This window comes from Mytilus californianus, unplaced genomic scaffold (assembly GCF_021869535.1).
Source record: "Mytilus californianus isolate M0D057914Y unplaced genomic scaffold, xbMytCali1.0.p SCAF_11, whole genome shotgun sequence".
Classification (NCBI taxonomy): Eukaryota; Metazoa; Mollusca; class Bivalvia; order Mytilida; family Mytilidae; genus Mytilus; species Mytilus californianus.
In genome coordinates, this window is record NW_026262593.1 from 68,360,183 (window position 1) to 68,378,502 (window position 18,320).

Genomic DNA, 18,320 nt, shown 5'->3' on the forward strand with positions numbered 1-18,320 from the left:
CAAAATATAAACATTGGATTACAGTTGTTTTCTGTCATGGCGCAAACGTTCAGGTATTAAAACATATAAAAGGACAACATTTTGCCTTAAAGACACTATGACTGAAATATCATCAAGATAAAAGTGAGGCCATTATCTTTGTGTTCAGTTCTCATTGCAGTGATCGGGAAGGACGTGCGCCTTGCGCCAATTGCGCTTATCGACCAGAAATGGCGCATAGAGTGACAATTGTAAGCGCCCGCGTGGCGCATGATATTTTTCACTTCGTTTTGAAACGTTGAGATATCGTCAAATGGATTTCCGATAGTATTTCGTGCCGCCATGTGTGAGTACACAACTGTGTAGTGTTTACTCCAATGATAGGAGTACCTATATATTTTTGGGACGTCTCGGGTGTTTTCCTATGGTAATAATAGCAACATGCGGTATGACTGATTACCCCAAAAACGTAATTAACCATCATTCATGATATAATTTTTTATAAACAACTTTAAATTTGTGAAAATTGGCTAGTAAAGGCGAGAATTCTTCTCTTATTATAATCTTTTAAATAAGCTTACTATTATTTCGATTGAAAAACCCAAAAGCCTTTTTATGAATAGCATATTATTTGTCTCCATAAAAGGGGCTTAACTATCCTTGTCTTTTTTTTTTGGTCTTTGGCTCGTTTTGACATTTTGTAAACATGCCTTCTGCGAATTGTTGTTGTGTCTTATCAATTAACGTTGCTCTCTACTGTTATTCTTGTCATCGTGATGAAGTAATAATAATACAAGTGCAGAGGAAATGCCAGAAACTTCCTCTAATACGGAACGTCTGGAATAAGTATGGTATCGACGTAGACCCAAATTTAATGTAAAAAAAAACCATGAACATGAACAAGGGAACAGTACCAGTTTTAACATTGTAAATAAAGGTTATCGTAAATATTGCCCGGTTTGGAAGAAGTTATTGTATTTTCATTGAAATTGAAATTACAAAATCACAGGAACAATATTCATGATATTAATTAGAATCATACTTGTAAGTACAGTGAAATATACCCTTTTTTTATTTTTTGTTTTTATTGTAAACGAATGGCCCACTCATTTGACAACATGGCCCATTAATTCTAAAAATGGCCCATTGAATTTATTTTTGGGGGGTCCTGGGCCCATAGAGAAAAAATCCTTCCAGATCACTGCATTGGAACTATTGTCTTAAAGGAGAAAATGTTGCCATATATATAAATATTTGCGCCATGACAGCTATCATGATGAAATATATAAATTTTTTTTTTTCATCATTACAAATTTATGGCCGATTTTGGGTATATACCCATAAATGAGGATAGTACCCATCTATGAGGATCCTCCCTGACCTGATAATTATTTGGACTAACACTTATAGAGACAAAAGGATAATCCTTTACTAAGAACATGATTTACACTCATTCTACTTATACCTGTAGTAGAATATAGCTCTCAACCAATGAAATTGTAGGATTTGGTGTTTCTTAATTGTGAAGAATGAATGAAATTAAGTGCTCGGGGCTCTCAATTTAATTATAGGTTAGATAATACTTGTCATGTTTTATAAATATTTAAAGCCCAAGGCATAGCTGAGGGTTTTAGATGTTCATAAAAAATGACCAAGTATTGTCTGATAAATTTAGAACATATGACACACCTTCGAGTGATATAACAAAATTAGCCTCTCATTGTAATAATCAAATTTTGATATTTAAGCTCACTTTAAATGTAACCATGGTTAGTAAAAGAGGTGTAAATAATTTGGTCATTTCCACTTATGGAATGAAAGAGCAATGTAATAGTTTTGTGATAACAAAAAAGGATAAATTATTCCAAAATTTAGATTTCTTCTGCCTCTGGTATAATTTAATCTTATATAGAATTCCTACATTTTAAAAAGCAACACAATGTTATATAAATCAGCTTTTTCTAAAATTGTATAATTTTTGATAATGAAAAAACTTCATCAATGAATTTTAATTAACAATGGTTTCAGCATCAGATGCTTGCTTTTTTATGTATTTTACCATCACCTTTGCCATGTTTGCCTCCTTTTCAATTCTTATTTTTTTTGGGGGGGGGGTTTATATTTGTACTATTAAATGTAAATGTTAAAATCTCAACTTAAAATGCTTTATAGTTCTAATCTCCTTATTTCATTTATAATAATTAGACGAACAACAGTCATGACAGTACTCATGTTCTTTTTCTTTTGCTCTTTTCCTTTGGAAATTGCCTCAGGGGAATGTACACTTCTTTAGTGCAGTTTTTAAAGTTCACTTTCATAATTAATCTACAATGAAAATGTATAGCATTTTATAGTTCATGGAAAGCCATGAACTATGAAAAATAGAATAGAAAGTACTGATTTTCCATTGGACGAGAATGGTTGAGTAAGTGTATGTTCTAAACCTTTTCTCAGAACATACTCACCCCTTCTCGTCCAATGAAAAGTCAGTTTTTTTCCCTTCTAATTTTCATTAGAATATAGCAAAGTGCTCTCGACCAATGAAATTGTAGGACTTGATGTTTCTTAATTGTGAAGAATGAATGTAAATCATTGTTCTTAGTAAGGGATTATCCTATTATTTAGGTCTATTTACAGTTCAAAACAAAGAGTTTCTATAAATGAGTTACAACTGCCCTGAAGCACATTTTGAGATTGAAAGGATTTATCACACAGTGATTGAAACTGACTAAAAGTTGATTTGTGAAACAAACAAAAGAATCAAAATAAGTTGAAATTTACTGGTGCAGTAAAATTGGTACCTTTAATTTCATTATGAAAATATTAATAACTTCAAATTACTAAAAAATTGAATAATATCAAAGCAATGCAAAAACAAAAAGAAAAAAAAATTTAAATAAAAAATAACCTAAATCTTTAGTTTTCCCAAATTCTGAATACTGGACCAGCGGTTGTGAAGAAAAGTTATTTCCAATATTCCGATAAAATAAAACAAAAAAAAAACAGGGATTTAATTTAAATTTTGAATATGTTTAATACTTTTAAAGGCATTTTATTTGAACATTCCCCTGACTGAATGAAATAGTATTTGATTTAAAAAGCCGAACCAAAATATTGCCTGTGAAATAAAATTAGTTGTAACTCAAAAGTATTTATTGATTTAAACTGAAAATAAACAAAGGATAATTCCTCACTAAAACATTACATGATTTACAGTCATACTCACAATCAGGAAACATATACAATTCCTACTTTTTCTTTGTACTGTTGTGTGACCTAATGCCTATAACTCATTTTTTTTATATTTCCCAAATAATAAGAAAGTCCTTACATCACTAAAACTAATCCATTAATGAAATGCCGAAAAAGGAAGTCATGCATCAATTATAAACATTGCAATGACAATGAAACTAATTCTTGAATACAACCCATCAAGAGATCATTTGAGCCTTGAGCACTTTACAATATTCTAAGTTTGTAAGAGTATGATAATCCCTTACTTCATGATAAGTACTTGCTAATGCTCGTACTTAATCATGAAGAAAGGGATTATCATTCTCTTAGTATATGTAAGAGAATGATAATCCCTTTCTTCATGAATAAGTACGAGCGTTAGCGAGTACTTATCATGAAGTAAGGGATTATCATTCTCTTACAAACTTAGAATATTGTAAAGTGCTCAAGGCTCAAATGATCTACTAGTATTCAAGAATTAGTTTCATTGTCAGTGCAATGTTTATAATTGATGCATGACTTCCTTTTTCGGCATGTCATTTATGGATAAGTTTTAGTGGTGTGAGGATTTTCTTATCATTTGGGAAATATTTTTATAAAAAATGCGTTATAGATATTAGGTGACACAACAGTAGAAAGAAAAGGTAGGAATTGTATGTTTCCTGATTGTGAGTATGAATGTAAATCATGTAATATTTTAGTGAGGAATTATCCTTTTTTATTTACAGTTTAAATCAGTTAATACATTTGAGTTACAACTAAATTTTATTTCACAGCCAATAATTTAGTCCGGCTTTTTACATCAAATACTGTTTCATTTTGTCAGGGAAATGTTCAAAAATAATGCCCTTAAAAGTTTTTAATACTGTTTCATTATGTCAGGGAAATGTTCAAAAATATTGCCTTTAAAAGTTTTTAATATGTTCAAAATTAAATTCCTGTTTTTTTATCGGAATACATGTATTGGAAATAACTATTCTCCCCAACCGCTGATCAAGTAATCAAAGTTTTGGAAAGCTAAAGATTTAGGTTATTTTTTATCTGAAAGATTTAAAAAAAAAAATTTTTTTGCATTGCTTTGGTATTGTTTAATTTTAGAGTAATTTGAAGTTATTAATATTTTCATAATAAAATTCACGGAACCAATTTTACCGCACCAGTAAACTTCAACTTATTTTGAGATTTTTGTTTGTTTCACAATTCAACTTTTAGTCAGTTTCAATTACTGTGTGATAAATCCTTTCAATCTGATAAATGTGCTTCGGGGCAGTTGTAACTCATTTATAGAAACTCTTTGTTTTGAACTGTTACAGTAAATAGACCTAAATAATAGGATAATCCCTTACTAAGAACATGATTTACATTCAGTCTTCACAATTAAGAGGCATCCAATTCTACAATTTCATTGGTCGAGAGTACTTTGCTATATTCTAACATATACTAGTACATGGCTTTCCATGCACTATAAAATGCTATACATGAATGAATTTTCATTGTAGATTAATTATGAAAGTGAACTCTTAATAACTACACTAACGAAGTGTACAATCCCCTGAGGCATTTTCCTTGGGAAAATAGCATACTGATTAAAGATGAAAGAGAAAAGAATTAAAAAAAAACATTTTGAACTTTGCAAATGTTTAGCAAAGATGTAGGCAAAATAATCTTTTATACAATTTTTATACCAGACATTCAAGTCAATTATTATTTTTTTCTTCAAGAAAACAATATCAGACTGCTGATACATGTATATAAAGCAAAGGATTTTTTTCAAGAAAAAAAAACACAATACATGTACATTCATCAATAGAAAGTAATCATTTGATGTTTAATGGTCGTAATTCAAATATTTATAGAGTGAGTTTTATTAGTAAAAAAATATACTAATTTCAAAAAGCGGATTTATATAATATGCGCTTTTTAAAATCAAGAAAATTAAGGTATATAAGTATTAAATTTTACCTGAAGCAGAAGAAAAACTCAAATGTTTGAACAAGTTATCCTTTTTGTCCTCACAAACTATGTCAGTGCTATTTCATTCCATCCATTGAAATTATCATTACCTATGTTATACATTCACTTCATTATTAAAAGTGAATTCTTATTTAGGTTTGAACATTACAATGGGAAAGGATAATTTTGTAAGGTCACTCGAAAGTGTGAATATGTTCTAAATTGGTCAGACAATACTTGGTCATGTTTTATGAACATTTAAAACCCTCGGCTATGCCTTGGGATTTAAATCTTCATAAAAAATGACCAAGTATTGTCTAACCTATACTTAGAATACAGCAAAGTGCTTTCCACCAATGAAATTGTAGTATTTTAGTATTTCTTATTCTTATGTAAGAGAATGATAATCCCTTTCTTCATGATTAAGTACGAGCACATGTCACTGGTGTTTGTAAAATGGAGTTCATTAACTAAGTTTATGTTTTGTAAATTTGCTCACTATTATCATAGCTATCATATTTGTTCAATTTGTGACAGTGAATAACCAGGTCATGAGTTTATAAATGCAGCAAGCACAAATTGTGAAAAAAGCGGTTTACAAGTCAATCTCGCATAAAAACATGTGAATTTAAAAGGTCCTTGACTCTTGAATGAAAAGATTGTTGCTGCATATAAGAAATTTTGAAAATTGTTTTAAACTTTTATGTTTACATTGCAGTGGGATATCCAGTGAACGAAAAAAGAAAAAAATTCACTCTTCTTATGATAGAGTGGAGACAGGGGTTCAAATTAGCAATGGTCCAAGGTCCGTGACCTTCCACTGTTGCAATCAGACTTTCGTTTTGGTTACTAGCTACGCCCGACGGACCTTTGATTTGAAAGAAAAACAAAAATTAACTTTGCCGACCTTTTTCACCATCATTATTGTCATTTCAAAGCCATATTATTATTGTCGAGCCTTCGACTTTTGTCGAAAAAGCGAGACATAGCGATCCTACATTCCGTCGGTGTCGTCGTCGGCGGCGTCCACAAATATTCACTCTGTGGTTAAAGTTTTTGAAATTTTAATAACTTTCTTAAACTATCCTGGATTTGTACCAAACTTGGAAAGAAGCTTGTTTGTGATCATAAGATAGTATCCAGAAGTAAATTTTGTAAAAAAAAAATTCCATTTTTTCCGTATTTTACTTATAAATGGACTTAGTTTTTCTGCCAGGAAACATTACATTCACTCTGTGGTTAAAGTTTTTGAAATTTTAATAACTTTCTTAAACTATCCTGGATTTGTACCAAACTTGGAAAGAAGCTTGTTTGTGATCATAAGATAGTATCCAGAAGTAAATTTTGTAAAAAAAGAATTCCATTTTTTTCATATTTTACTTATAAATGGACTTAGTTTTTCTGCCAGTTAACATTACATTCACTCTGTGGTTAAAGTTTTTTAAATTTTAACAACTTTCTTAAACTATCCTGGATTTGTACCAAACTTAGACAGAAGCTTGTTTATGATTAAAAGCTAGTATCTAAAAGGAAATTTTGTTAAAATTTTGTTCCATTTTTTCCGTATTTTACTTATAAATGGACTTAGTTTTTCTTCCAGTTAACATTACATAACAGTCTGCAGTTTAAGTTTTTATTTTAAAACATTTATTAGATTCATAAACTATCCTGGATTTTTACCAAACTTGGACAGAAGCTACTTACAATCAAAAGATAGTATAGAGAGGAATATTTTTATTAATTTTTTTCCTCATTTTTGTTGAGCCTGTGATTAACAGCAGAAGTAGGCGAGACACTGGGTTCCGCGGAACCCTTACGAATTTTTGAAATTGAGATGATAAAATGTTTTATCCCTGACCTTGCCGACCAGTGATAAAAGTTATTTTTAACCTTGTATTTTTTTGGAAACACTAGGTTATAAATAGTTGCGATAAAACACGTGACAAATCATTTAGACATTTTCGAACAGAATGAGTCTCTTTCACTTTGATGTCATGTCTTCCAAGAGAAAGCCTGAAGAGGATGAATGGTCTTTAGCGTCTTCCTTGGGAACAAAACAAAAGAAATCAAATGAAGATCTCACTAAAGGCCAAAAATATGATCGTGAAAAAACAGGAACAGAAATTTAAGCACCACTGGAAAATCTATTGAACGTGGCTATATTTTGATGAATCAACTGGTCTAATGTAGTATACATACTGCCAGAAGTTCTCCACACAATCAGAAAAAGAAAGTGCACTTTTAAGGGAAACACAAAATCTTAAAATAGACCCAATAAAAATACCCAAAATGACACCCCAGCATTTATCTTTTTTAAATCAGTGGGTCCATGAAAGTGACCCAAATTTTAAGTCTAAAGATTTATGGTCAGAAACTAAACTTGGACAATGTATTCTCAAGCAAAAATGTAATCCTGATCAGTTAAAAAGATATAAGGTTCTCTTCAACACTGCATGCAGTGTTGCAAAAAAAGGGAAACTCTTCAGTGACTTATGAATTTATTCTTGAAATCCAGAGCAAAAATGGTGTTGATGTTGGTAAGCAGTACTTCAATATTGAAGGTTGTAAACTGTTTATTTGCTGGATAGCCAATTATATGAGAAATGAGATGATAGCTGACATCTTGAGAGCACCATATTTAAGTGTCTTATACAATACAGTTACATTTATTAATATACATGTTATACCACAGTGATACTGACAGTTTGGTGCTATACGGTTGCCTGGCAATATATTTGTAAACTTAACAAAACATTACATGCAGTTCAAATATGATGAAACAAGATAACCTACATGTAACACCAAAAGCACATTAATTTTGTATCTTAATGAAATACTTTATGTAAATGTAGGACCTGGGATTTAGGTTGTGGACCTTTCAGTTTGGAGTGTCAAAGGTCCTGGACCTTCCAGTACCAAATGTTAATTTGAACCCCTGCGAGAAAGACAATAATAAAACAATGCCAGTGATGATACTGATCAAAAGTTATTTCTAAATAATAATTGTACATTTTAAAGAAATTATTTGTTAAACTGTGTTATTAGAATAATACATGCAAATATATACGATGTTTTATGTTCAGTATTTATCGAGATAATTGCATTAGAAGCTTGCGAAACTGAAATTTAAAAAATGCCAATCTTTGCTGCATATTGATAAAAAAAAATGGAAAAAATCATGTACATACAAAATCTAAAGATCTTTTGGGTCACAAATTTTTTGGAGTGTTCCACAAAGTCCTTAGCATGTTACAATTTCCCAAAATATACTTATTTTTCACATTCTAAGTTTTCGAGTACACCGGTCTGCCCTTGTCACATGAAAATTCAATATAGAAATATCGTCTTTTCATGAATATAACAATATAAAAGTCTGTCTGTGCAGGTTAAAAAATTTAAGATAAATATTCTAAGACACGTTAGAGAGTAGGTATCTTTTTACTATTTTTTATACAATTTTAAGATAAGGTCGTCTTGATTTTTAACCAGATTTACGAAGTAAAAATCTGTTATTGATTTGGGGAAGTACGGAGAGAGGGCATTATACAGTTTTGTAGATGGTCAAAGGGAGATAACTTTAAATTTTTGTTATATCAATTGAAAGTTCTTCTTAATGGAATAAATTCTGAGTTTGTTCAACTCAAATGATTTAGCAACCTCTATCAGTCAGTGTCCTCTCAATGAGTTCTATGAAATTTTATAATTTTATAAAAAATTTGTATGAGAAAAAGACATTTTATAAAGAAAAGAAAAAGAATATCTAACTGGACAAACTTAATCTGACTAATGGAGTCATTATATTCTGACTCACTATCGATCTCTACATTCTCATAAATTTATGTGATAAGTTTATATTAATGTCTGAAATAAAGTCTGTAGTCTGTAGTCTGTTCTGTTTTTTTTCAAAATTTGTTTGTTGAAAATCAGACCAGGGGTCAATTACATACCAAAGTAATTAACTACATTTCAATTACATTGATTTTTAAATGTAATTAATTACATCACAATAACATTGATTTTCAAATGTATTTAATTACATTAGATTTTCAATGCTGTGTATTTAACTGCATTTTTGTCCGGCCTGTGACTTCTGTTGCAGAAAGCTCTACATAGGGATAGTGATCCGGCTGCGGCGGCGTTAACAAACCTCTTAAAAGCTTAATATTTTAGAAGGTAGAAGACCTGGATGCTTCATACTTTGTCTATAGATGCCTTATGTTATGAAATTTCCGTCTGTCATATGTCCATTGTCCTTGAACTCATTTTCATGGTTCATTGACTACTTGAAAAAAAAGTTAAGATTTTTAGTATTCTTAATTTCTCTTCTTATTATGAGTAATAGGATAACTATATTTGGTATGTGCATACCTTGCAAGGTCCTCATGCCTGTCAGACAGTTTTCACTTGACTTCGACCTCATTTCATGGATCAGTGAACAAGGTTAATTTTTTTGGTCAAGTCCATATCTCAGACACGATAAGTCTACTATATTTGGTGTATGGAATGATTGTACCGTGTGCATGTCTAACTGGCAGGTGTTACTGACCTTGACCGTATTTTCATTGTTCAGTGGTTAAAGTTAAGTTTTTATACGACCGCAAAAAAATTTTGTGGTCGTATATTGGTATGACGTTGGCGTCGTCGTCGTCGTCGTCGTCGTCCGGCGTCGTCGTCGTCCGGCGTCGTCGTCCGAATACATATTGGTTTTCGCACTCTAACTTTAGTTTAAGTGAATGGATCTTTTTGAAATTTGACCATAAGGTTAAATACCACAAAAGGAAGGTTGGGATTGATTTTGGGGGTTATGGTACCAACAGTTAAGGAATTAGGGGCCAAAAAGGGGCCAAAAATGAGCATTTTCTAGTTTCCAGACAATAACTGTGGAACGGTGTATGGATCTCTCTGAAATTATACTACAAGTTTCCATACCACAAAGGGATGGTTAGGATTTGCTTTGGGGGGTTATAGCTCAAACCGTTTAGGAATTAGGGGCAAAAAAGGGGGAAAAACAAGGTTGTCCTGGTTAATGGACAAATACATTAGTACAAAACATAATTTAAAGCAGTGTAAGGGAGATAAATCAAATACATCATTGAAATTATCTCCCTTACACTGCTTTTAAATTATGTTTAAAGAAATGCATATTTATGAAGGAAGACCAGTAAAAATATCTGCAAATGTTTTCATCTTTTTTTTTTACAAAAAAATCCATATGAAAGATTTGACACTATATTTTTATTAATTCTATTATAAAATAGATTAAGTTAGCACTATGGTAAATTTAAATGGGTAATTATGGTTGCCAACTCCATTGGAAATTTGAATTGAGATTATGACCATATCTTGAGGGAAAGAATTTTTTGGGGGGAAAAAAGGGGGGGGAGGGGATAAAAAGAAATTGTGGGGGGCCAATTTTTTCTCATTTCAGATTTCAGAAATTAAAAAGAATTATTCTTCAAATATTATTTTTTTTTCAAATTTCAAATATTGAAAAATTTCAAGAAGTAATCTTTAATTGCACAGTATGGCGCATTAGATTTGTAAAATCTTTGATCACATTTATTTATTTGTTATGCCGAATCTAACAGTGTATTTAGATTTTTAATTTTGGGTCCAGTTTTCAAATTGGTCTACATTAATGTCCAAAGGGTCCAAAATTAAACTTTGTTTGATTTTAGCAAAAATTGAATATATGAGGTTCTTTGATATGCTGAATCTAAACATGTATTTAGATTTTTGATTTTTGGCCCAGTTTTCAAGTTGGTCCAAATTGGGGTCCAAAATTAAACTTTGTTTGATTTCAACAAAAATTGAATATATGGGGTTCTTTGATATGCTGAATCTAATCATGTATTTAGATTTTTTATTTGTGGACCCCGTTATCTAATTGGTTCATATTGAGGTCAAAAGGGTCCAAAATTAAACTTTGTTTGATTTCATCTAAAATTGAATTATTGGGGTTCTTTGATATTCCAAATCTAACCGTGTATTTAGGTTTTTAATTTTGGGTCCTGTTTTTTAAATTGGTCTACATTGAGGTCCAAAGGGTCCAAAATTAAACTTAGTTTGATTTTAACAAAAATTGAATTCTTGGGGTTCTTTGATTTGCTGAATCTAAACATGTGTTTAGATTTTTGATTATGGGCCCAGTTTTCAAGTTGGTCCAAGATAGGGTCCAGTATTTAAACTTTGTTTGATTTCAACAAAAAATGAATATATGGGGTTCTTTGATATGCTGAATCTAAACATGTATTTAGATTTTTGATTATGGGCCCAGTTTTCAAGTTGGTCCAAGTTGGGGTCCAAAATTAAACTTTTTTTGATTTCAACAAAAATTGAATATATGGGGTTCTTTGATATGCTGAATCTAACCATGAATTTAGAATTTTTATTTGTGGGCCCCGCTATCAAATTGGTTCATATTGAGGTCAAAAGGGTCCAAAATTAAACTTTGTTTGATTTCATCAAAAATTGAATTATTGGGGTTCTTTGATATTCCAAATCTAACCGTGTATTTAGATTTTTAATTTTAAGTCCCATTTTTTAAATTGGTCTACATTAAGGTCCAAAGGGTCCAAAATTAAACTTAGTTTGATTTTAGCAAAAATTGAATTCTTGGGGTTCTTTGATATGCTGATCTAAACATGTGTTTAGATTTTTGATTATGGGCCCAGTTTTCAAGTTTGTCCAAGTTGGGGTCCAAAATTAAACTTTGTTTGATTTTAACAAAAATTGAATATATGGGGTTCTTTGATATGCTGAATCTAACCATGTATTTTGATTTTGGACATTGGACCATAATAGGTAAATTAAAAAATTCAAGTTCTTAGACCACATTCTTTCTGTGTCAGAAACCTATGCTGTGTCAAATATTTAATAACAATCCAAATTCAGAGCTGTATCAAGCTTGAATGTTGTGTCCATACTTGCCCCAACTGTTCAGGGTTCGACCTCTGCGGTCGTATCAAGCTGCGCCCCAGCGAAGCATTTTATTGTGTTTTGGTCTGTTTTTGTCGAGCCTGCGACTTTTGTCTCAGAAAGCTCGACATAGGGATAGTGATCCGGCGGCGGCGTTAGCTAACTTCTTAAAAGCTTTATATTTTAGAAGGTGGAAGACCTGGATGCTTCATACTTTGTATATGGATGCCTTATGTTACGAAGTTTCCGTCAGTCACATGTCCAATGTCCTTGACCTCATTTTCATGGTTCATTGACTACTTGAAAAAAAAGTTAACATTTTTTGTAATGTTAAATTCTCTCTTATTATAAGTAGTAGGATAACTATATTTGGTATGTGCATACCTTGCAAGGTCCTCATGCCCGTCAGACAGTTTTCACTTGACCTCGACCTCATTTCATGGATCAATGAACAAGGTTAAGTTTTAGTGGTCAAGTCCATATCTCAGATACTATAAGCAATAGGTCTAGTATTTTGGTGTATGGAAGGACTGTAAGGTGTACATGTCCAACTGGCAGGTGTCATCTGACCTTGACCTCATTTTCATGGTTCAGTGGTTATAGTTAAGTTTTTGTGTTTTGGTCTGTTTTTCTTATACTGTATGCAATAGGTCTACTATATTTGGTGTATGGAATGATTCTAAAGTGTACATGTCTAGCTGGCAGGTGTCATCTGACCTTGACCTCATTTTGATGGTTTAGTGGTCAAAGTTAAGTTTTTGAGTTTTGGTCTTTTTTTCTAATACTATATGCAATAGTTCACCTATATATTTATGTATGGAAATATTTTATGATCTATATGTCAGTCACACAGGTTTTTTTTTACCTTGACCTCATTTTCAAGGTTCATTGCTCAGTGTTAAGTTTTTGTGTTTTGGTCTGTTTTTCTTAAACTATAAGCAATAGGTCAACTATATTTGTTGTATGGAAGAATTGTTAGCTGTACATGCCTGCCTAGCATGGTTCATCTGACCTTGACCTCATTTTCATGGTTCATTGGTCAATGTTTAGTTTACTTGGTTAATGTTAAGTTTATGTGACAGTTGTAATAAAGCTTTATATTTAGGACTATCAACATAATATCAATGATTAGTAAAGAAGGCGAGACATTTCAGCATGTGCGCTCTTGTTCTTATACTGTCATGACTGTATGCAATACATGTAGGTCAACTTTATTTGGTGTATGAAAATATTTTACAATTTAAGGTGTACATCATGTACATGTCTGTCTGGCAGGGTTCATCTGACCTTGGTAACATTTTCATGGTTCATTGATCAATTTTAATTTTTCCTGGTTAAGTTCTTTTCTTAGATACTATGTGCAATAGGTCAACTATTCCTGGTGTATGGATTTATTGTAAAGTGTACATGTATTTCCAGTTTGGTTTATCTGACCTTGATATCATTTTCTTGGATCACGTTAAGTTAATGTGATAGTTGTAATAAAGCTTTATATTTAGAACTATCTACATAAAATCAATGATCAGTAAAGGAGGCGAGACATTTCAGTGTGTGCACTTTTGTTTATTTTTATGGAGAACAAATTTGTAAATATAAAGATAGATATATATATATATATATATATATATATATATATATATATATATATATATATATATATATATAGAGATACTAAGATACAAATGAAATATTTTTTATTCTTAAAAAACTTTTTCTTAAAAATTCAAAGCTTTTACTTAAAAAGTTAATTTAGATTTTTTAAAAGGTTTTCTTATTTACCTCATGTGAGCCAAAAAATTTAAAGTAACTATTTAAGCTTCCATTTATTACAGAAGAACAATGATAGCTTGCTTTTACTTAATTTCCAAACTTGTCTTTTGGAAAGTCAGAATTATCAAGTATACTGGACTCGATTCTTGTATGTTATGACTGCTATATCAGTCTGCACCGTTACATGTAGCCACTAGTCTGATGCCCCAGACTAGTAAAATTTTGTTTGCACTAGTAAGTTTTTGCAAAAATTTGTTTAGGTTTAGACTAATAAGAAAAATGTCTGAATATTGGTCTTCGGACTAGCAGTTGAAAAAGAATTCGGTGCAGACTGCTATATTCAAAATTGTGTAGAAAGTGTTTAAATATATCCATCTGAACAGATTTTAACATAGAAATATGATGGTTTAAAATGAAAATTGCCCATGGCATTATAAACAAAGGAAATATTTGTACCTCATAATTAGTTAATAAGTAAAGGGAAATATCCTGAGGCTAAGATTATTGTTATTTGTTAGAACAACATATTTACAAATTATGTGCCAATCATGTCAATAAATTGGTATTGTTTTTATACGACCGCAAAAAAATTTTTGTGGTCGTATATTGGTATGATGTTGGCGTCGTCGTCGTCGTCTGCCGTCGTCCGGCGTTGTCCGAAGACACATTGGTTTTCGCACTCTAACTTTAGTTTAAGTGAATGGATCTCTATGAAATTTTACCACAAGGTTCAATACCACAAAAGGAAGGTTGGGATTGATTTTGGGGTTTATGGTACCAATAGTTAAGGAATTAGGGGCCAAAAAGGGGACAAAAATAAGCATTTTTGTAACTTCCAGACATAACTTGTGTGTTAGTGTATGGATCTCTCTGACATTGTACCACAAGGTTCCATATCACAAAAGGAATGCTGGGATTGATTTTGGGGGTAATTGCCTCCAAATTTTAGGAATTAGGGGCCAAAAAAGGTGCAAAAAACAAGCATTTTTCTAGTTTCATGACAATAACTTGTGTGTAAGTGTATGGATCTTTCTGAAATTGTACTACAAGGTTCCATATCACAAAGGGAAAGCTGGAATTGAGTTTGGGGGTAATTGCCCGAAACGTTTAGGAATTGGGGGCCAAAAAGGGGCCAAAAATAAGCATTTTTCTAGTTTCCAGACAATAACTTGTGTTCAAGTGTATGGATCTCTCTGAAATTGTACTGCAAGGTACCATACCACAAAGGGAAGGCTGGGATTGAGTTTGGGGGTGATGAATCATAAGGGGGTTCAAAAAATTTGGGGGGGGGATTTTTTTTTTTTCCTTTTTTTCTTTTTTTCCTTTTTTTTTTCTTTTAAAATTTTCCATTTTAAGTTGGTGATTTCTGATTTATATTTAAAAGCAAATAATAATGATATGGTAGGAGATACACACCAAACAGGATGTGTAAATTATTATATAATAAGTATTGTGCAATAGCAAGAAATTTTCAATTGCACAGTATTGCACAATAGCAAGAAATCTTCAATTGCACAGTATTGCGCAATAGCAAGAAATCTTCAATTGCACAGTATTGCGCAATAGCAAGAAATATCCAATAGCACAATATTGCACAATAGCAAGAAATTGTCAATTGTACAGTATTGCGCAATAGCAAGAAATATTTAATTGCACAGTATTGTGCAAAAGAAGATACTTCGTATAAATTGCTTATTTCTTGACCAATTTCAATGGGGTTTTATTCTTGAATTCTTGGGGTTCTTTAATATGCTGAATCTAACCGTGTATTTAGTTTTTGGATTTTGGGCCCCGTTTTTAAATTGGTCCACATTGAGGTCCAAAGGGTCCAAAATTAAACTTTGTTTGATTTCATCAAAAATTGAATTCTTGGGGTTCTTTGATATGCCGAATCTAACCATGTATTTAGATTCTTAATTTTTGGTTCCGTTTTCAAATTGGTCTAAATTAAGGTCCAAAGGGTCCAAAAATAAACTTAGTTTGATTTTAACAAAAATTGAATTCTTAGGGTTCTTTGATATGCTGAATCTAAACATGTATTTCGATTTCTGATAATGGGCCCAGTTTTCAAGTTGGTCCAAATCAGGGTCCAAAATTAAACTTTGTATGATTTCAACAAAAATTGAATATATGGGGTTCTTTGATATGCAGAACATAACCATGTATTTAGATTTTTGATTTTTGGGCCCTGTTATCAACTTTGTCCACATTGAGGTCAAAAGGGTCCAATATTAAACTTTGTTTGATTTCATCAAAAATTGAATTCTTGGGGTTCTTTGATATGCTGAATTTAACCATGTATTTAGATTTTGGATATTGGACCATAATAGGTGAATGTCCAATTTAAAATTTTTAAGTTCTTAGACCACATTCATTCTGTGTCAGAAACCTATGCTGTGTCAAATATTTAATCACAATCCAAATGCAAAGCTGTATCAAGCTTGAATGTTGTGTCCATACTTGCCCCAACTGTTCAGGGTTCGACCTCTGCGGTCGTATCAAGCTGCGCCCTGCGGAGCATTTTATTTAATTTTTAACCAGATTTTTGAAAGAAAAATCGGTTATTGATTTGGTAGTGTACAGCAGGCTGGCGGGCGGGTTGCTGCCAAACAGTGTCTGTTCATTAACATGAAAATGCTTTGACGAATTTTTTTTAAAATTTAGATTTGTTGTTTCCTGTGACTAGATGAAGGTCAAGTTCAATTTTCACGATTTTAGCTGTTCTCATTGTTGAGTTTTAGACATTTCTGTAGCAAAATTTATTTTTATTATATGAATTTGAGTTATTTCCCTTTGAACAGAAAATGAAGTAATTAATAAGTATATGTATAGATAGTCTATCAATGATTGTATCTGTTCAATTGATTTTAGTCGGGAAAGGTCAAAAATTTCTTTTTAACTATTTTTTTTAAGTCATGTGTGTTTTGAAGGTAGATGTCACAGTTGTTGTGTGGTATTTTATTTTTACGATCGCGGTTGTATATTGGTGTCACGTAGGCGTCAGCGTCAGCATTGTCCGTAGACATTTGGTTTCCGGACAATAACTTAAGTATAAGAATATATAAATCTATGAAATTTAGACACAAGGTTTGAAACCACAAAAGGAAGGTTGGGATTGATTTTGGGGGTTATGGTCCCAACGGTTTAGGAATTAGGGGTCAAAAAGGGGGCCAAATAAGCTTTTTTCTAGTTTCAAGACAATAACTTGTGGAACAGTGTATGAATCTCTCTGAAATTGTACCACAAGTTTCCACACCACAAAGGGATGGTTAGGATTGGCTTTGGGGGGGGGGGGGACGGTTATGGCTCAAACCATTTAGGAATTAGGGGCAAAAAAGGGGGGAAAACAAGGGTTTCCTAGTTAATGGACAATTACTTAAGTATTGGTCTTTGGATCTTTATGGAATAGATATTTGACCATTAAGCATTATATAAGGGATAGCATTCAATTGATTCATGATATTTTACAGTATATAGAAGAGAACAATATTTTTGGATTACTGCTCTTTATTGATTTTGAGAAAGCTTTGATTCTTTATGTTGGGACTTTTTACTATTTGTCTGCTAGTTCTAGTATGAATTATTTTTTAGCTGTTTCTAGAAACATCAAATACTGTGATGGAAGTATATATAATATTATAATAGTGTATATCAAAGGGTTCAGTGGTAATAAATTTTTATACTCAGAATTGGTTATTCTTTGTTTTTTGGTTTTTTTTTTGCATTAGAGTTACCTCCCTTACAATGGTTTTGTAATAAAGAAATGTTGTATTGTTTTGAGGTGATTAGCTGTCAATTTATTTATTTTTAAGCTCGCTGCTGTTTCTAGAAACATCAAATACTGTGATGGAAGTATATATAATATTATAATAGTGTATATCAAAGGGTTCAGTGGTAATAAATTTTTATACTCAGAATTGGTTATTTTTTGTTTGGTTTTTTTTTTGCATTAGAGTTACCTCCCTTACAACGGTTTTGTTATAAAGAAATGTTTTATTGTCTTGAGGTGATTAGCTGTCAATTTATTTTTAGAAGTAAATATTAAATGCTGATGAAGGTATATTATTTTTAGAAGTTACTATTAAATGCTGATGAAGGTATATTATTTTTAGAAGTTACTATTAAATGCTGATGAAGGTTTTATAATTTTAGCCATGATTATGTATGTCATTTTCTATTTTGATACTTTTATGATGTATTTAAATGGGTTTTTATGGTTACTTGTGTATAAGTATTTTGATTGTTCTGAAATTGTACCACAAGGTTCAATACCAAAAGAAGAAGGTTGGGATTCATTTTGGGGGTAATTGCCCAAACCGTTCAGGAATTAGGGGTCAAAAAAGGTCTAAAACAAGCATTTTTATACGCCCGTTTACGGGACGTATTATGGTATACCGTTGTCCGTCTGTCCGTCCGTCGTCAACATGTCAGACATTAACTCAAAAACGCTTAAACCAATTTGCATA

At 31.6% G+C, this 18,320-nt stretch overlaps 1 protein-coding gene across 9 annotated transcripts in view; it reads left to right on the plus strand.

Annotated features, from left to right (window-relative positions):
- The window catches only part of LOC127720575 (NECAP-like protein CG9132), a 102,573-nt gene that overhangs the window by 491 nt on the left and 83,762 nt on the right, over nucleotides 1–18,320 (plus strand). The gene's annotated exons all lie outside the window — the stretch shown is intronic.